The sequence below is a fragment of the Salvelinus namaycush genome, chromosome 31, assembly GCF_016432855.1.
Source record: "Salvelinus namaycush isolate Seneca chromosome 31, SaNama_1.0, whole genome shotgun sequence".
Classification (NCBI taxonomy): Eukaryota; Metazoa; Chordata; class Actinopteri; order Salmoniformes; family Salmonidae; genus Salvelinus; species Salvelinus namaycush.
Window position 1 is genome coordinate 34827980 of NC_052337.1, and position 20890 is coordinate 34848869.

Sequence of the window (20890 nt, forward strand, 5' to 3'; positions counted from 1 at the left end):
TTTGAGAGTCCAGTGTGCCCTGTCCCTGCTCCCCGCACTAGGCTTGAAGTGCGTGTCTCCAGTCCGGTGCCTCCAGTTCCGGCACCACGCACCAGGCCTACAGTGCGTCTCAGCCGGCCAGAGTCTGCCGTCTGCCCAACGGCGCCTGAACTGTCCGTCTGCCAAGCGCCGCATGAACTGCCCGTCTGTATTGAGCCTGCAAAGCCGCCCGTCTGCCATGAGCCTACAGAGCCTTCCGCCAGACAGGAGCAGCCAAAGCCTTCCGCCAGACAGGATCAGTCTGAGCCATCCGTCTCCGCAGCGCCATCTGAGCCATCCGTCTCCGCAGCGCCATCTGAGCCATCCGTCTCCGCAGCGCCATCTGAGCCATCCGTCTCCTCAGCGCCATCTGAGCCATCCGTCTCCCCAGCGCCATCTGAGCCATCCGTCTCCCCAGCGCCGTCTGAGCCATCCGTCTGTCCCGAGCCATTAGAGCCGCCCGTCTGTCCCGAGCCGTCAGAGCCGTTAGTCAGTCAGGAGCCGCTAGAGCCATTCGTCAGTCAGGATCTGCCAGAGCCGCCAACCAGACAGGATCTGCCAGAGCCGCCAACCAGACAGGATCTGCCAGGGCCGCCAACCAGACAGGATCTGCCAGGGCCGCCAACCAGACAGGATCTGCCAGAGCCGCCAACCAGACAGGATCTGCCAGAGCCGCCAACCAGACAGGATCTGCCAGAGCCGTCAGTGAGCCATGAGCGTCCAGAGCCGTCAGCCAGCCATGAGCGTCCAGAGCCGTCAGCCAGCCATGAGCGTCCAGAGCCGTCAGCCAGCCATGAGCGTCCAGAGCCGTCAGCCAGCCATGAGCGTCCAGAGCCGTCAGCCAGCCATGAGCGTCCAGAGCCGTCAGCCAGTCATGAGCTGTCCCTCAGCCCAGAGCGGCTATTTATCCAGAACTGCCCCTCAGTCCAGAGCTGTCTCTCTGTCCGGAGCTGCCTTTCAGTCCGGAGTTGCCCCTCTATCCTGAGCTACCTCTCTATCCTGAGCTACCTCTCTATCCTGAGCTATCCCTCTGTCCTGAGCTATCCCTCTGTCCTGAGCTATCCCTCTGTCCTGAGCTATCCCTCTATCCCGGTGCTGCCCCTTGTCTCGATGTTACCCAAAAGATTAAGTGGGGGTAATATGAGGGTGGTCATTTGTAGGGGGAGATGTAAGCTGGGATTGACTATGGTGGGGTGGGGACCTCGCCCTGAGCCTGAGCCACCACCGTGGTCAGATGCCCACCCAGACCCTCCCCTAGACTTTGTGCTGGTGCGCCCGGAGTTCGCACCTTAAGGGGGGGGTTATGTCACGTTCCTGACCTATTTCTGTTAGTTTGTTGTATGTGTTAGTTGGTCAGGACGTGAGTTTGGGTGGGCATTCTATGTTTTCTGTTTCTATGTTGGTTTAAGGGTTGCCTGGTATGGCTCTTAATTAGAGGCAGGTGTTTGGCGTTTTCCTCTAATTGAGAGTCATATTTAGGTAGGTTGTTTCACAGTGTTCGTTGTGGGTGGTTGTCTCCTGTGTCAGTGTTTGTCGCACCATACGGGACTGTTCGGTATGTTTGTACATCGTCATTTTTGTGTAGTCTATTTTTCCCTGTTCATGCGTTCTTCGTGTTTTATTGTAAGTTCGTATGTCTAGGTTTGTCTACACATTCGTTTTGTTATTTTGTTAGTTAATTCAAGTCTAGTTCGTTTTCTGTCTTAGTTGTTTTGTCGTGTCTTTATTAAATCATGTCATTTCACAAAGCTGCGCCTTGGTTCAATCACTACTCCTCCTCTTCGGTTGAGGAGGAGGACTACCGTTACAACTGCTTCATTTGGGAGTGTGTTTAAAAGGTAAAACAAACACAAGCCTCAAAGACAAAAGAACACCCATCATCCTGTGCACTGTCACACTGAGACCCCTGATACTTCAACACCCCCTGAGGGGGAAGAAACATCACAGACAGTGCAGACACATCTAAAAGGCAAGACTGTGTGTTTGTGTGTGTGTGTACTGTACGTGTGTGTGTTTTATGCCACTCAGGGTTGGCATAAAAACAGGTTGCCCATGGAGCGCTGTTAACTTCATCCTAGCCATTAACCAGTGGCTGAAATGGCTTTGCCAGTGTGCCCCTGAACCCATTACAGGGGTCATGACGTTCAGATCTCCTCCAGAGAGGAGCGGGTTATCAAAGACAAGCTCTCGCACAGATGACTTTTTGAAATGGTCGGGAAGTCAAAGACACTAAATGTGCGGTGTTCGACGAAAGACTGATACGCCGCAAACATTTACACTAATGAATAAACCAATCAATCAGGGAGTACTCTCATCACGAAACATCCAGCTATCTTGGACATAAATGTAATGTTGCTGGCGAGTGGGGGGGGACAAGTTGAGGAGCTTGTCCATGAGTATTCAACCAGGCTTGATATGATTGGCATTCCCCCTCTGCCTGTGGTCATGAAGCTAGACGCTGTGAGAGAGGTGGCGCTAGCAAAGATTCAACATCTGTTTGCCAATGTGCATATCCCCACAGCAGGTTATGAGGGGAATTAATAACAAAAAATGTTCAAGTAGTGAGAAAGTGGCTATGCTTAAACACACACACCACACGTGACTTTATCTTCCTGAGCTGAACAGAGGGGGGTTTAGGTGTCCCGAATGTAGACTGGATATACAGCGCTACCAGACCGACTGACCTGCTGAACATGCTCAACCGTGACGGTGTGACAGTTAGAGCTAGCCAGAGCCTCCCTCGTTCTGGACTTACTGAGGGAGGAAGTAGAGATCTCCACGGGTCCACCTGTACCCGAATACCAAAGACCCAATTCGGGTCCAGAGCAGGTCTAGTTCCAGAATTCTAAAACATGTCACGGGTCTGGGTCGGATCTGATATGATTGTCATAGGTCTCGGGTATGTGTCATTTTAACTGACTTGATAATGACGGAATTAAACGTTAAGAGGGGAAGGATATGCTACAACGACCAAGAGCCAACAGGTAGGCTGCTACTTCATATTCTGAATGGAGTTGTTATCTTTAACTGTAGGATGAGAGAGCGCATGCAGCCTCAATTAGCCCAGATTTTGGAAGTGGGCTGCTAATTCAAATGATACATGGAGCAGGCCTTTTCTGACAAGCTCCTTAAATACCTTTTTTTAAATACCGCTTGGACACTCTAGGATACAGATAAACGTTGGCGATATTGATATTTGGCAGTCTGGGCCATGTACATAGGCTTACGGTACGTGGCCTTCAGAATGCAGGCCTGCCTAAGAGTAGAGCAAAACAACTGGCTAGGTCAGAGGTCACCAACCTTTTCTGAGTCAAGATCACTTTCGGAGTCAAAAGGAAAGCCGAAATCTGCCGCTCAGATTTCTTTTTAAAAACATGACCTAAAAACGTAAGCCTTTGCAACATAAATCAATGAAAAACAGTACTGTAGCAATGAGGTTTGTGCAGTAGGCTATAGGCCCAATACATTATCACTGCATATTGGTTATGCTTGAATTGCCGTGCCAATGTTGCTCTTCCCAGACAATTTTGAAATATATACAGTTGAAGTCGGAAGTTTACATACACTTAGGTTGGAGTCATTAAAACTTGTTTTTCAACCACTCCACAATTTCTTGTTAACTAACTAAGTCGGTTAGGACATCTACTTTGCGCATGACAAGAGCAATTTTTCCAGCAATTGTTTACAGACAGATTATTTCATTATTAATTCACTGTATCACAATTCCAGTGGGTCAGAAGTTTACATACTCTAAGTTGACTGTGCATTTAAACAGCTTGGAAAATTCCAGAAAATGTCATGGCTGTAGAAGCTTCTGATAGGCTAATTGACATAATTTGAGTTAATAGGAGGTGTACCTTTGGATGTATTTCAAGGCCTACCTTCAAACTCAGTGCCTCTTTGCTTGACATCATGGGAAAATCAAAAGAAATCAGCCAAGTCCTCAGAAAAAAAATTATAGACCTCCACAACTCTGGTTCATCCTTGGAAGCAATTTCCAAACGCCTGAAAGTACCACGTTCATCTGTACAAACAATAGTACGCAAGTATAAACACCACGGGACGACGCAGCCGTCACACCGCTCAAGAAGGAGACGCATTCTGTCTCCTAGAGATTAACGTACTTTGGTGCGAAAAGTGCAAATCAATCCCAGAACAACAGCAAAGGACCTTGTGAAGAAGGAAGGAAATAGGCACAAGGAAGGAAATTGGCACAAAAGTATCAATATCCACAGTAAAACGAGTCCTATATCGACATAACCTGAAAGGCCGCTCAGCAAGGAAGAAGCCACTACTCCAAAACCGTCATAAAAAAGCCAGACTACGGTTTGCAACTGCACATGGGGACAAAGATCATACTTTTTGGAGAAATGTTCTCTGGTTTGATGAAACAAAAATAGAACTGTTTGGCCATAATGACCATCATTATGTTTGGAGGAAAAAGGGGGAGGCTTGCTGAAAAACACCATCCCAACTGTGAAGCACGGGGGTGGCAACATCATGTTGTGGGGGTGCTTTGCTGCAGGAGGGACTGGTGCACTTCACAAAATAGATGGCTTCATGAGGATGGAAAATTATGTGGATATATTGAAGCAACATCTCAAGACATCAGTCAGGAAGTTAAAGCTTGGTCGCAAATGGGTCTTCCAAATGGACAATGACCCCAAGCACACTTCCAAAGTTGTGGCAAAATGGCTTAAGGACAACAAAGTCAAGGTATTGGAGTGGCCATCACAAAGCCTTGACCTCAATCCTATAGAAAATGTGTGGGCAGAACTGAAAAAGCGTGTGTGAGCAAGGAGGCCTACAAACCTGACTCAGTTACACCAGCTCTGTCAGGAGGAATGGGCCAAAATTCACCCAACATATTGTGGGAAGCTTGTGGAAGTCTAGCCAAAATGTTTGACCCAAGTTAAACAATTTAAAGGCAATGCTACCAAATACTAATTGAGTGTATGTAAACTTCTGACCCACTGGGAATGTGATGAAAGAAATAAAAGCTGAAATAAATCACTCTCTCTACTATTATTCTGTCATTTCATATTCTAAAAATAAAGTGGTGATCCTAACTGACCTAAGACAGGATTACTAGGATTAAATGTCAGGAATTGTGAAAAACTGAGTTTAAATGTATTTGGCCAAGGTGTATGTAAACTTCCGACTTCAACTGTATATATTATTATTTATTGGTATATGATCCCACTGGTAATAGATAATTTCAAATCAAATGTTATTTGTCAGATGTGCCGAATACAACAGGTGTAGACCTTACAGTGAAATGCTTACTTACAAGCCCTTAACCAACAATGCAGTTTTAAGAAAAATAAGAGTTTCAGAAAATTTTTACTAAATAAACTAAAGTAAAAAATAAATAAAATAACAATAACAAGGCTATATACAGAGGGTACCGGTAGAGTCAATGTGCGGGGGTACAAGTTAGTTGAGGTAATTGAGGTAATACAGTATGTACATATAGGTAGGGGTAAAGTGACTGCATCGATAATAAACAGAGAGTAGCAGCAGCGTAAAAAAGGGTGTGTCAATGTCAATAGACTGTGTAGCCATTTGATTAGCTGTGCAACAGTCTTATGGCTGTCACGCACTGGCCTTAGTTATCTTTGTTTTCTTTATTATTTTAGTTAGGTCAGGGTGTGACATGGGGGATGTATGTGTTTTGTATTGTCTAGGGGTTTTGTATGTTTATGGGGCAGTGTCTAGTCTAGGTGTTTGTATGTCTATGGCTGCCTAGATTGGTTCTCAATTAGAGGCAGCTGTTTATCATCGTCTCTGATTGGGAACCATATTTAGGCAGCCATATTCATTGGGAATTTCGTGGGTTATTGTCTATGTTAGTTGCCTGTGTCTGCACTATTTGTTTATAGCGTCACGTTCGTTCGTTTGTTGTTCTGTAGTTTGTTTAAGTGTTCTTCATTTCGTCATTAATAAATAGAAGATGTATTGTTATCACGCTGCGCCTTGGTCCTCCTCTCTTCAATGTTACGACGAACGTGACAATGGCTTGGGGGTAGAAGCTGTTAAGAAACCTCTTGGATCTAGACTTGACGCTCCAATACCGTTTGCCATGAGGTACCAGAGAGAACAGTCTGACTAGGGTGGCTGGAGTTTTTGGCAATGTTTAGGGCCTTCCTCTGACACTGCCTGGTATAGAGGTCCTGGATGGCAGGAAGGTTGGCCGTTCACACTACCCTCTGTAGCGCCTTGCGGTCGGAGGCCGAGCAGTTGCCATACCAGCTGGTGATGCAACCAGTCAGAAAGCTCTCGATGGTGCAGCTGTAGAACTTTGAGGATCTGAGGATCCATGCGAAATTTTTTCAGTCTGCTGAGGAGGAATAGCCATTGTCGTGCCCTCTTCACAGCTGTCTTGGTGTGTTTGGACCATGATAGTTTGTTGGTGATGTGGACACCAAGGAACTTGAAGCTCTCAACCTGATCCACTACAGTCCCGTTGATGAGAATGGGGCGAGCTCGGCCGTTCTTTTCCTGTAGTCCACGATCATCTCCTTTGTCTTGATCACGTTGAGGGAGAGGTTGATGTTCTGTCACCACACTGCCAGGTCTTCAACCTCCTCCCTGTAGGCGGTCTAGTTGTTGTCGGTGATCAGGCCTACCACGTTGTGTCATCGGCAAACTTAAATGATGGTGTTGGAGTCATGCTTGGCCACGTAGTCATGGGTGAACAGGGAGTACAGGAGGGGATAAAGCACGCACCCGTGTGGGGCCCCCGTGTTGAGGATGAACGTGGCGGATGTGTTGTTGCCTAACCTTACCACCTGGGGGTGGCCTGTCAGGAAGTCCAGGATCCAGTGGCAGAGGGAGGTGTTTAGTCCCAGGGTCATTAGCTTAGTGATGAGCTTTGAAGGCACTATGATGTTGAACGCTGAGCTGTAGTCAGTGAATAGCATTCTCACATAGGTGTTCCTTTGGTCCAGGTGGGAAAGGGCAGTGTGTAGTCCAATAGAGATTCATCTGTGAATCTGTTGGGGCGGTATGCAAATTGGAGTGGGTCTAGGGTTTCTGGGATGATGGTGTTGATGTGAGCCATGACCAGCCTTTCAAAGCACTTCATGGCTACAGATGTGAGTGCTACGGGTCGGTAGTCATTTATACAGGCTACATGGTGTTTTTGGGTACAGGGACTATGGTGGTATGCTTGAAACATGTTGGTATTACAGACTGGGTCAGGGAGAGGTTGAAAATGTCAGTCAAGACACTTTCCAGTTGGTCAGTGCATGCTCGGAGTACACGTCCTGGTAATCTGTCTGGCCCCCGGCCTTGTGAATGTTGACCTGTTTAAAGGTCTTACTCACATCGGCTATGGAGCGCGTGGTCACACAGTTGTCCCGAACAGCTGATGCTCTCATGAATGCTTCAGTGTTGCTTGTTTCACAGCGCGCATAGAAGTCATTTAGCTTGTCTGGTAGGCTCGTGTCACTGGGCAGCTCGCGGCTGGGCTTCCCTTTGTAGTAGGTAATAGTTTGCAAGCGCTGCCACATCCGATGAGTGTCGGAGCCGGTGTAGTAGGATTCAATCTTAGACCTGTATTGACACTGTCCGTTTGATGGTTCGTCGTGGTGCATAGCGGGATTTCTTATAAGCGTCCGGGTTAGAGTCCCGCTCCTTGAAAGCGGCAGCTCTACCCTTTAGATGTTGATGTTGCCTGTAATCTATGACTTCTGGTTGGGGTATATACGTACAGTCACTGTCGGGACGACGTCATCGATGCACTTATTGATGAAGCTGGTGACTGATATGCCATATTTCAGTCTGTGCTAGCAAAACAGTCCTGTAGCTTAGCATCTGCGTCATCTGACCACTTCCATATTGAGCGAGTCACTGGTACTTCCTGCTTTAGTTTTTGCTTGTAAGCAGGAATTAGGATAGAATTATGGTCAGATTTGTAAAATGGAGGGCGAGGGAGAGCTTTGCATGCGTCTCTGTGTGTGGAGTTGGTGGTCTAGAGTTTTTTTCTCTCCTCTGGTTGCACATGCAACATGCTGGTAGAAGTTAGGTAAAAGTTCCGGCCACTAGGAGCGCCGCCTCTGGATGAGCATTTTTTGTGTTTACTTATGGCCTTATACAGCTCGTTGAGTGTGTCTTAGTGGCACCTTCGGTTTGTGGTGGTAAATACACAGCTACGAAAAATATCAGAACAGCGTGGCTGTATTCTTTGAGTTTCTCTCTAGTCATGGTCTTCAAAGTTTAGAATTCTCACTACCAACTTTGCTGTGCGTTCAAGGTTTCTTTTTACAGTCTATGGCTCGAGGAAACTGTGCAATCTGATTGGCCAGTGGTAGGCCTATAGGTGCCCTTGACTGCTGAGTAGGCTAAGTTCTACCTTCAGACACATGAAATGGTTAAAAATGGGAACACTATCTTCCCGGCCCTAGGGCTGCTGAATCAATTGCACCTATCGTCAACAGCACGAAACAAATAAAAAAAGTACGAACGCAAGGTTTATCGTTGGGTTTTTTACAGAAATATTTGGTGATCGACTAGGAATGCCTTGGAGATCGACTGGTTGAGACCACTGGTCTAGGTACTGCTCTGTTTAAGGCATTATGGGCAGCCTTATGGGCAGCCTAGCTGTGTGGAGGAGATGGTTTTTGTGTCCTTACGTGTCCATGCATCAACAACCTTTAAATTGTTTGAATCTTTTGATGTAATGTGATTTGTGGATTCAAATGAACTATTTAAAGTGTGTGCGCGCGCGCATGTTCTTTCATGTGTCCAGCTCAAATGAGAATGAGGAAACCAATAAAGCCACAAAATATTGGCCCTGTGAAACAAAAGCAGCTTATCCTCCAATTTCCTGCCAGCGAGACTCCCCAGGCCCAGCACTGAGGCGCTCATTAATTGAAGTTGATCTTTAAGGAAAGTACAAAAGTACTACTGTACTCTACTGCAGCAGCACAGCTCTGCAGCCGGAGCCACAGAACACAGGTGGAGGGAGAGGGGAGAGGAGAGGGGAGAAGAGAGGGGAGAGCAGTGGAGTAGAGCAGCTGTTCACACACTCCCCCTTCCTCACAGCCCAGCCTCCTTGGTTTATAGAAACACAGCAAAAAGTTACATTCCCAGATTAGTGTTTTACGTTCTCTGAACAGATACGGTATTGGTGCAGGACTGTTCTGTTCAGCTGTTGTGAGGAGACTAGGGTGGCTGCTGTAATGATAACACTGTGTGGTAATGCTGTAACGATAACACGGTGTGGTAATGCTGTAATGATAACACAGTGTGGTAATGCTGTAATGATAATACTGTGTGGTAATGTTGTGATGATAACACGGTGTGGTAATGCTGTAATGATAACACTGTGTAGTAATGCTGTCACGATAAGACTGTGTGGTAATGTGGCCATGATAACACTGTGTGGTAATGCAGAAATTATAATACTGTGTGGTAATGCTGTAATGATAACACGGTGTGGTAATGCTGTAATGATAACAATGTGTGGCAATGCTGTAATGATAACACTGCATGGTAATGCGGTAATGATAACACTGTGTGGTAATGCGGTAATGATAATACGGTGTGGTAATGCTGTAATGATAACACGGCATAGTAATGCTGTAATGATAACACTGTGCGGTAATGCTGTAATGATAACACTGTGTGGCAATGCTGTAATGATAACACTGTGTGGTAATGCTGTAATGATAACACTGTGTGGTAATGGTGTAATGATAACACTGCATGGTAATGTGGTAATGATAATACTTGAACAGGTGACCATAACAGTGACATGACAATTCCATAAGAATAGATAAAACAACTTTCCTAAGAGATCAAGAGATCAAGATCACAACTTACTTATAATGAGAACAAAAATATAAACACAACATGCAACAATTAACGATTTTACTAAGTTACAGTTGAGGAAATAAATCAGTCAATTGCAATAAATGAATTAGGCCCTAATCTATGGATTTCACATTACTGGGCAGGGGCGCAGCAGTGGGAGGGCATAGACCCACCCACCTGGAAGCCAGGCCCACCTACTGGGGAGGCCCTGGCAACCAGAATGAGTTTTCCCACACAAAAGAGCTTTACTACAGACTACAGAAATACTACTCAGTTTCATCAGCTGTCTGGGTGGCTGGTCTCAGATGATTCCGCAGGAGACCAAATGTGGAGGTCCTGGGCTGGCGTGATTACATATGGTCTATGGTTGTGAGGCCGGTTGGACGTACTGCCAAATTCACTAAAATGACATTGGAGGAGGCTTATGGTAGAGAAATGAACATTCAATTATCTGGCAACCGCTCTGGTGGACATTCCTGCAATCAGCATGCCAATTGCATGCTCCCTCAAAACTTGAGACATCTGTGGCATTGTGTTGTGTGACAAACCAGCACATTTTAGAGTGGCTTTTAATGTCCCCAGCACAAGATGTATCTGTGTAATGATCATGCTATTTAATCAGCTTCTTGATATGCCACACCTGTCGGGTAGATGGATTATCTTGGCAAAACAGAAATGCTCACTAAAAGGGATGTAAATAAATGTGTGCACAAAAGTTGAGAAATAATATTTTCTTTCAGCTCATGAAACATTGGACAACCACTTTACATGTTGAGTTGATATTATTGTTCAGTGTAGTTACTTAGAGCAATCTGTAGACATACATGGTATTATATGTAGCCATGTCTGAGTAATAAACAGCTGTATCTTGGCCTGGCACACCTGTAATAACAGTCCAGTCTGTTGCAGAATAGCTGCTACTCTCCATATGTAACCTGATACCTTCTATACTCTACCTAGGCACTCAAGACTCATCAGAGAAGCCAGACTCATTCCAGCAGTCAGACAGAGAGAGAGAGAGAGCAAGAGAGCGAGAGGGAGAGAACGGAGGCACACTGTTACAGCTGGACAGAGGATTAGTAGAAACATGGTAGAATATGAGAAGGGGTGAATGAGACACGAAAGAAAGAGAGAAACGGAGAAGCATTGCTCTTTCGTTGATCCGTTCAGGCTGATCTCTGTTCCAGGAATATGATTAGGGATTATTCTGTTATTTTTATAAATGTCTGTGAAGCTTTATACCCTCCGCTCCCCTTCAGTCTTGGCAAACACCACAGAGAGAGAGAGGGAGAGAGAGCGAGAACTAGAGAGAAAAAGAGAGATAATTATAGAGAGAGGCGAGAATGAGAGACCGAAAATAGAAGATGTAAGAGAGAGCCTCCACAGTCAATGAGGCTCAAAAAGACAAGGAGCTCCAGAGAAATAGCCATGTCACCTCGAGCCGGTCTGTTGGGGCAAGCTTCCCCACCACCACTGTCACTCCCAGGAAGATCAGTCTCTCTGGGGACGACAGCTAGCCGGCCACATGACCCTAGTCTATCGTCAACAAAAACTAGTGTGACTTTTTAAAAGCTTTTTAATGACTATCTGTCCTCATAGGAGAGTTATAGTCAGAGAGTCCGGCTCACAGACTGGACCAACAGCTGCACAGAGACAAACTACAGTAGAGGTGAACTAGTCAGATGCTGAAATTGGTCTAACATTTGATACTCCAGAAAATGATATTAGGAGAGTGTCCTGGGATTGACAGTGTGTGAGGATGATATGGGGATGTTGACGGCACGAGGCCGACGTCATCTATTTTGGCTGGCTCTCTAATCCAGCGATGTGAGCTAAAACCTGCCAGGCATTCTACCACAGTGCTGCCTGTGCAACCTGTGTGTGTTTGTTTGTTGGTGTGCGTTTGTGTCACTCCACTATTTATACTCAAATTGGCTGATTGAAAGGGAAGCTGCCTGGCTGCACATTTTCCATCCCCGTTCCAAATATAGTGCGGTGCTAGCTGTGAGCCATTGTTGAGAGTCCAGAGTGGAGTGGAATGTGGCACTGCACGCCACCAGAACACCTGACTGCACACACACTCCACTTGTCACACACTCACATCTCAACAAAACACACCACAGATGATCTAATCTATATATGCATCCATACAGTCAATCTCGATCAGGTGTCTGTTACACATTGTTTTTAGGGTATTTTACCATTTCTAAATAACATCCATTAGCTTCATGGGTCTGTGTCGGTTTCATTCTTTATTGTTTTTCACCCGGATGTTATTTAAGCTGTAATTAAGAGATGACTCAGAGCAGCCCTTGATAAGAGAGAGGGTGGACCCCAGATAGCATCTATGCAAAGGCGGCCCTGTGCCCTCTCCTCTCTGGGTGGCCTACAGCACAGTAGAGGGGGTAGAGGCCTAGGGCTCGGCATGCAAAGCTTTGATGTCATCACATTTCCATGCAGACAACCGTGGCCAGTCCAGGTACGGCTCGGATCGCCCTCTGCCCTGTATGTATGTAAAAAGCACACGCGAAATCCATTTGAATCTGTCATCAAAAACAGAGGGGTTTGGCAGGCGAATAACGTTAGCGGGAGAGAAATAGATTTCATCTGTTTTCCCCGTCTCTCCTTGCAGTCAGAATGGCACTTGCTGTCAAAAGCAGTTAGCGGACGAACGTGGGGATTCGTTGTAACTACACTCCAAGACATAGCCAGGGAATTTAGAACAAAGTCGCTCAGTCGGTATTGGTTCTTCAAAGGACATTCAACATAATATGTGATGGATGTGTTTTCAGAGTGGCGAAATCAATTGGAACTAAAAACCCTCACAGTACACATTTGAAGAAATGTGGGGCATTTAAATCTCTTGGTGTGTTTATGTATGTGGTTATGGGGTTGGGAGGGTTTGGGGTGTTCTAAAGGAGAGGCAGGTCTTAAAACAGGATGCAAAGCTTAAGGAACGTTTCGAAAGCCGCATGCCAGTGTAGTTACAATTAAATAACAGTACAGTATTAGTTTCAAGTTTCAATGTTTGTCACATGCACAGGATACAGCAGGTGTAAACAGTACAGTGAAATGCTCACTTGTGAGCTCTTTCCCAACAATGCAGTATTCAAGGAAATAATATAAAAGTAGGAAAAACAAACGAAACACGCAGGAAAAAGAGACACGAGACTGCAAGCTATACACAGGCTCAGTCCCAGTACCATAATTACAGAGCCGAGTCAGTAGAGCCGAGTCAGTAGAGCCGAGTCAGTAGAGCCGAGTCAGTAGAGCACTAAAACCAACAGAAATGAGCAGGGCTACCTGTTAGATCTCCAATTGCACTATAAAACAGGTGTAATCATAAGTTAAAAGGTTAAATAAAAAAATGATACAAATAAAAAGAATAACGTGGGGCGGTGTGTCTGTCTCAGCGGTTCCACCATGCACTGCTTTAATAACCCACTGAGTTACAGCGTATCAACACATACCAACATCCTGGTTGCTACCTGTCTGCCTGAGCTTGGTGTGTGTGCGTGCGTGTACTATACAGTAATGTTTTCCATATAGAGGATGCGCACTCAATTCAATTCAATCAACCTCAATGTGACTCCGATCAGTTTTTCTCCCTCCGCCACAGCTGCCTCTTATTTGCCAGGATCCAGCCGTAGAGAGAGAGATCCAGTGGGAACTTTAACACATAGATTCTTGACATTCTTTAACGGGTTTGAGTTACTCTCCGTCCAAACCAGCGCTCCACTACTACAATCCTCTCCTATTTCCGGACACGAGGTCAGTGTTAGAGTCTACATTCCACAGCCTCTCACCAACACAAGCAGGTATTGTCCTCTGTGGAGGGGACTCTTCACTGGCTTCAGATCAGATCCCACTGTTGGAGCGGTGTCAGTGTTGTCATCACATTGTGTTGTTTATGACGGGTCCTGTAGTGGCAAGTCTCACTGCTTAATGGTTAAGGAACGCTAACAGAAGTCCACAGCAGCAACTCTCTGACACAGTGTGGAAATCAAGGAGAGAGAAGGTACTGTATAAGAGGTCACGTCAGAGACACTTTATATTGAACGATCGCACTCAATGACGTGTGGCCTTCACACGTTCTGTTCTGTTCACACTCAGTCCCCAATTGAACAGTCCTCAGATCAGCTAAGGCGGACAATTCTGGAACAGGCCCTCATGTCTCACCTGCCCACAGGTCAGCTGTGACGTGAGGTTCAGTCAGTCCCACGCCTGTAGAGTGTAGCTCAGCTGCTACCGTCAACCTGTCAGCTCCACGCATCACCTTTTAATCAGTCACCATGGTGACCAGGTTGGGGTAAGCAGGCACAGTGTGCCATCCCACATTCTCTCACTCAGTCGGAGGGATCCATGTCTCTCTCACACACACACACACACACACACACACACACACACACACACACACACACACACACACACACACACACACACACACACACACACACACACACACACACACACACACACACACACACACACACACAACCCTGTGGTGATGCCACAATCAGCTTCTCACACAAACACCCATGCCCTGGGACTGGCAGGTGGAGCAGGACTATCCATAGAGCATCCATTGGCCTCCGTTACCGTGTCTACTCCAGACTGATTCTGCCACGTACACAGAGATGACTATTAGCTGCAGTATGGGTTCTCGTCCATCCTAATCCATGTGCTCAGCAGTTAGTCAATTAGTCACTTCTCTGGAAGGGCACGGCCACCTAGCCACCACTGAGCTCGCTACACACACAATAAGAGACTAGTGTAGGGCAATCAAACACTCAGCGTACAGTAATAAACAACTTAGAAAATTCAAGGATGGAAAACAGACTCACCATCCAACAACGAGGGGTTAAACAACGGTCTGTCATTATGGTCATCCAAAGTCACAGCTGCTGTCTTCTCCTAGAAGAAAAAGGGAAAGTTGGTAAAGAAAGTTTATATAATCGTACAGTATATTTTCCATGTATACAACAATGGTGATTGTCAGACGTGATTCAGACTTCATTTCAGCCAGGCTCAAGGCATTACCCCACCTGGGATTTAAACCAATGCACCTAGTCGACATTAAACAACTACACCCCCTCTCACTGTCTCTCCCCTCTTCTCCTGTATATCCTCCTCTTTCTCCCACTAATGACAGGATGTCTGTTTTCTCACACAGGGTTAAAGACCTTCCAGGCAAAGAGGACACTGAAGTAATTCCTGCTCTTTCTCTTCATCAGAGAGAGAGAGACACAGAGAGAGACCGAGAGAGACAGAAAGACAGAGAGAGAGAGAGATCCTCACAGTGATGTTGGGGACTGGGTGGATTATCACTAATTACCAAAGACCAACTGGAACCTAAAGGAAAGGAGAGGATTAGTAAAAAGTGGAACAAGACGATGCCTCCTCCACTTCTTCCTCCCACCCCCTCTTTTTTTCCTTCTTCTTCCTCCTCCTCACCTCACTGGAGACCGTGTGTTTTCCCCTCAGGAATATAACAGTCTTATTGACATCACACTGGTCTAGACTGAACTCTTATCAAATAGCTCATGTTTATATATCCAGATATGAAAGATGTCTCCCTTCCAGGAATCTCAGAGGGACTATGAATAGATACATCAGAGTTTAAAAAATGGGTAGGCCTAAAAAAGTGATTGTTCTATTGTTCTAAAGCTGAGAGTTCTCTCATAGGAGATGGTGAGTCCTTTACGTCCTTGTCCCAATGATGAAACCCACAACTTTGTTCATATGAAGACAGCAGAATCTATCCCCTTCATCTATCCTCTGCCCGACGCCATGTCTCCTAGTCCTCCTGGGGGAGGAGAATGTCTGGTGCAGACACAAGCAGAGACCTGCATCCCTGGGTCTGTGAACTGATGTGAGCATTGTTTTCCAGGGGGAAAGGAATATGTTGTTTTTCCTTCAGAGTGTCTGGGTGTGCATGGGGACTACAGAGTGTCAGTGAGTGGGAAGAACGCCAGCTGCAGTATTGGCAGAAAGAAAGCAAAGGGATTGGGTAATGGGTGGAAAAGCCATACCTTTGTAAAACCTTGGTACCAGATGCTCTTGAGCTCTGAAGTGTGTGTGTGCAAAAGCGCATGCTCGTGGGTGCACACATGCGAGAGAGCTACACTACATGACCAAAAGTGTGTGGACACCTGCTCGTCGAACATCTCATTACAAAATCATGGGCATTAATATGGAGTTGGTCCTCCCCTTTGCTGCTATAACAGCCTCCATTCTTCTGCAAAGGCTTTCCACTAGATGTTGGAACATTGTTGCGGGGACTTGATTCCACTCAGGCACAAGAGCATTAGTGAGGTCGGGCACTGATGTTGGGCGATTAGGCCTGACTCGCAGTCGGCGTTCCAGTTCATCCCAAACGTGCTCGATGGGGTTGAGGTCAGGGCTCTGTGCAGGCCAGTCAAGTTCTTCCACACAGATCTTGACAAACCATTTCTGTGTGGACCTCGTTTCCACTGCTCCAGAGTCCAATGGCGGCGAGCTTTACACCACTCTAGCCGACGCTTGGCATTGCACATGGTGATCTAAGGCTTGTGTGCGGGCTGCACGGCCAGGGAAACCCATTTCATGAAGCTCCAGACTAACAGTTATTGTGCTGACGTTGCTTCCATAAGGAGTTTGGAACTCGGTAGTGAGTTTTGCAACCGAGTGCTACCCGCTTCAGCGCTCAGAGGTCTCGTTCTGTGAGCTTGTGTGGCCTACCACTTTGTTAGACTGATGCTAAAATTGATTAAATAAATGTTTTTCCTCATCAATCTACACACAATACCCCATAATGACAAATCGAAAACAGGTTTTTAGACACAATACTTATGTAAGTATTCAGACCCTTTTCTATGAGACTCGAAAATGAGCTCAGGTGCATCCTGTGTCCATTGATCATCCTTGAGATGTTTCTACAACTTGATTGGAGTCCACCTGTGGTAAATTCAATTGACTGGACATGATTTGGAAAGGCACACACCTGTCTGTATAAGGTCCCACAGTTGACCGTGCATGTCAGAGCAAAAACCAAGCCATGAGGTCGAAGGAATTGTCCGTAGAGCTCCGAGACAGGATTGTGTTGAGGCACAGATCTGGGGAAGGGTAACAAAAAGTCTGCGGCATTGAAGGTCTTCAAGAACAAAGTGGCCTCCATCATTCTTAAATGGAAGAAGTTTGGAAACACCAAGACTCTTCCTAGAGCTGGCCGCCCGGTCAAACTGAGCAATCGGGGAAGAAGGCCATTGGTCAGGGAGGTGACCAAGAACCCGATGGTCATTCTGACAGAGTTTCAGAGTTCCTCTGTGGAGACGGGAGAACCTATCAAAACTTTAAAAAATGATAAAATGTGGAAAAAGTGAAGGGGTCTGAATACTTTCCGAATGCACTGTATCTAGTCTATCAAACACCCGTGCGCTTAAATCTACTGCAACACTCCTTGTCAAGAGCAGAGAGAGATGGAACAAAGGGGAATTGTAAAGAACGTTCTGGCGGCTGGTAAAGCCATTTGAAAGAGGCCTGTTATCCTCCATTCTCCATCTGTTGTCCTCTCCTCTGTCAAGACTCTGATACATTGTAGCTCAGGCAGCGAGGGTCTCTACATCCCCTGTCTGGCGCTCCGTAACAAGACCCACACATTCACTCTCTGTGTTCAAATCCTCCTGACGACTTCAATAAAGTAGAAACTTCAATATGGGATGAACAAAGACATCCCTCAATAACCTGACAGTTGTCAAATTCATTCTTCCTGAGATGGCTGGAAGACAGTTCCACCCTCTTCAACACTTTCTCAATGTCGCTCATGCATCCCCTAAGAGGAACCAACCCCCCCCCCCCATCAAATACTGGCAGCTTTTTAATACGCACCTAGGAACTCTTCTTTGATTGGCTGAGCTAACTTCCTGTAATTATACTGGAGGAAGCTAGGGTGAGGGGGTCGCAGCTTGCTAAGCTTAGCCCTGCGGACAGACCCAGATTCAGACCCATGACCACCCTGTGTGTGTATGTGTGTGTGTGTGTGTATGTGTGTGTCTCTCTATAGAGGAGTCAGTAGGTCTAGGTTTTTAAGTAAAAGGGATAGAAGTAGCCTGCAGATACCTGGAGATGATTCATTTGGTAGATGTAGATTTTATCTCACATGTTAAAGACACACCCTGCAGCCTTCCATAATCACAGAACAATTTGGGTCTTCGACATCTAGTAGGTTCTTCATTGATCACATGGGAGATGACAGTGTGACCATGTGATGTACTACAGTACAAGGCCAAATATTTAGTTCAACAGATACCTGACAGGTGCATGGTCATCACCTCTCCTCCCAATATCAATGGTTCTCATTTCAAATCATGATTATTACCAGACCAGTGTGGCAGAGATTGTGCCGCCAGGCCTGAATCACAGTCGTTTTCACATTGCAGACACATTCCTTTACACGGCTACCAGGGCTGGAGTCAATTGGAAAATAAGGCAGTACATTCAGGACATGAACTTAGATAACAATTCAAAATTAGAAAAAACGACATCTATTTTCATTTCAATGACTTCTCAATAAACTGAGGAGTATAAGCTGTTTATATCAAAAGTTTTTCAATTGTTTAATTTGAAATAAAAATCAATTGACTGCCTCCACTTTGAATAGACCACCACGGTGGCGTGGGTAAGTTACACGATGACACACACAGGCGCCTGAAACACACATAGAGCCCAACACGGAAACGCTCCCAGCCTCAGACTGTGGTAGGCCACAAAAACATATGCCTGCCAACTGCCCTCCAGCTGCCCAGCCTCCCTCCACATCCCTGTCCTGTAGGCAAATTGTGTGTGTGTGTGTGTGTGTGTGTGTGTGCGTGCGTGCGTGTGCGTGTGGTGCCCGTCCTGGGTGGTAGTGGGATCACTGTGTGGTTCATCCTAGCCCACACACTCTCTCACTCTCAATCTCACTCAGGCCTCCGTCAATGATCCTCTGTATTGACTAGGACTGTGCGTCCCAAATAGCACCCTATATATAGTGCCCTACTTTGAGCAGATCCCTATGGGCCTTGGTCAAAAGTAGTGCACTACATAGGGAATAAGGTGCCTTTTTGGACACAACCTCAGTCTCCAAGGTGAAGACAAATCTGAAATATAAGGCTGTGCATGGATGGCTGCATAGGGTTTCTGGCCTGGTCTAACATCAGGAGCTGGAGGCCAGTGATGTAATGAGATCAGATCTGGTCCGGTGGAGTTCTATGATAGACTGGAGAACAGAGCAAAGCATTGTGGCATGACATTATGTCTTTAAATGGGGTTTCAGTCCAGTCAAATATTACCCTTGACCCCATGCCACTATACACCATTGGATGGGCCTCTCAAGTCAACAGCCCCATGGCCACAAAACATAACACAGACAGAGACACACATTCATACACACAACCACTAATCTCATCCACCAGCCGGATCTCTCTCTCTCGGTCAAACTGTATGGTTTCACAGCGCCTCAGAAAGGGACTTGAATGGAGGCCATTGGCAGGAGTGGATGAAACAACCACTGATTTTAATTAGCTGATCTCTCAGTCCATCACCATCTAGCCACTGATTTTAATTGGCATTCATTTTGATTGAAACATTTTGAAAATCCCCAAAGTCCCATCTAATACAGCGCTAGCAAGCTCGATCCGCCTCCATTTTAAGCTGCACCCCTTTCAAGTCCCACTTTAGGACGGTGTTACCAGGGTCTTTATCGGTGGTGTAAAGTACTTCATAAAAATACTTTAAAGTACTACTTAAGTCACTTTTTGGGGTATCTGTACTTTACTATTTTTGACAAGTTTTACTCCATCCATTTTCCCTGACACCCAAAAGTACTCGTTACATTTTGAATGGCTAGCAGGACAGGAAAATGGTCAAATACATGCACTTATCTAGAGAACATCCTGCTCATCCCTACTGCCTCTGATCTGGAGGACTCACTAAACACAAATGCTTCGTTTGTAAAATGATATCTGAGACTTGGAGTGTGCCCCTGGCTATCCGTAAATACAAAAACAAGAAAATAGTGCGGTCTGGTTTGTTAAATAAGGAATTTGAAATTATTTATACTGTTACTTTTAATACTTAAGTATATACAGTGGCAAGAAAAAGTGTGTCAACCCTTTGGAAATACCTGGATTTGATCATCTAGGTCACAACAAGACAAACAGTCTGCTTAAACTAATAACACACAAACAATTATACATGGTCTTGTCTTTATTGAACACGCTGTGTACACATTCACAGTGCAGGGTGGGAAAAGTATGTGAAACCTTGAATTTAATAACTGATTGACCCTCCTTTGGCAGCAATAACCTCAACCAGTTGTTGCGGATCAGACCTGCACAACGGTCAGGAGGAATTTTGGACCATTCCTCTTTACAAAACTGTTTCAGTTCAGAAATATTCTTGGGATGTCTGGTGTGAACTGCTCTCCAGGTCATGCCACAGCATCTCAATCAGGTTGAGGTCAGGACTCTGACCGGGCCACTCCAGAAGGCGTATTTTCTTCTGTTGATTTACTTCTGTATTTTGGGTCGTTGTCCTGTTGCATCACCCAACTTCTGTTGAGATTCAATTGGCAGACAGATAGCCTAACATTTTCCTGCAAAATGTCTTGATAAACTTGGGAATTCATTTTCCCGTCGATGATAGCAAGCTGTCTAAGCCCTGAGGCAGCAAAGCAGTTCCAAACCATGATGCTCCCTACTAGAGGTCCACCCATTAATTAGAATGGCCGATTCATAACAATCGGTAATCGGCATTATGGACACCGATTGTGGCCGATTACATTGCACTCCACGAGGAGACTGCGTGGCAAGCTGACTATCTGTTACGCGAGTGCAGCAAGAAGCCAAGGTAAGTTGCTAGCTAGCATTAAACTTATCTTATAAAACACAATCAACCTTAACATAATCACTAGTTAAACTAGTAATGTCATCAACCATGTGTAGTTATCTAGCTTGTCCTGCGTTGCATATAATCGATGCGGTGCCTGTTAATTTCTCATCGAATCACAGCCTACTTCGCCAAACGGGTGATGATT

At 45.8% G+C, this 20890-nt stretch overlaps 1 protein-coding gene across 1 annotated transcript in view; it reads right to left on the reverse strand.

The window, feature by feature from the left end:
- Positions 1 to 20890, reverse strand: part of bmpr1bb (bone morphogenetic protein receptor, type IBb) — a 119889-nt gene that overhangs the window by 94222 nt on the left and 4777 nt on the right. The window contains exon 2 of the mRNA XM_038971327.1: positions 14682 to 14751. The gene's annotated coding sequence lies outside the window, so the exon portion shown is untranslated. The remainder of the gene's footprint in view (positions 1 to 14681; positions 14752 to 20890) is intronic.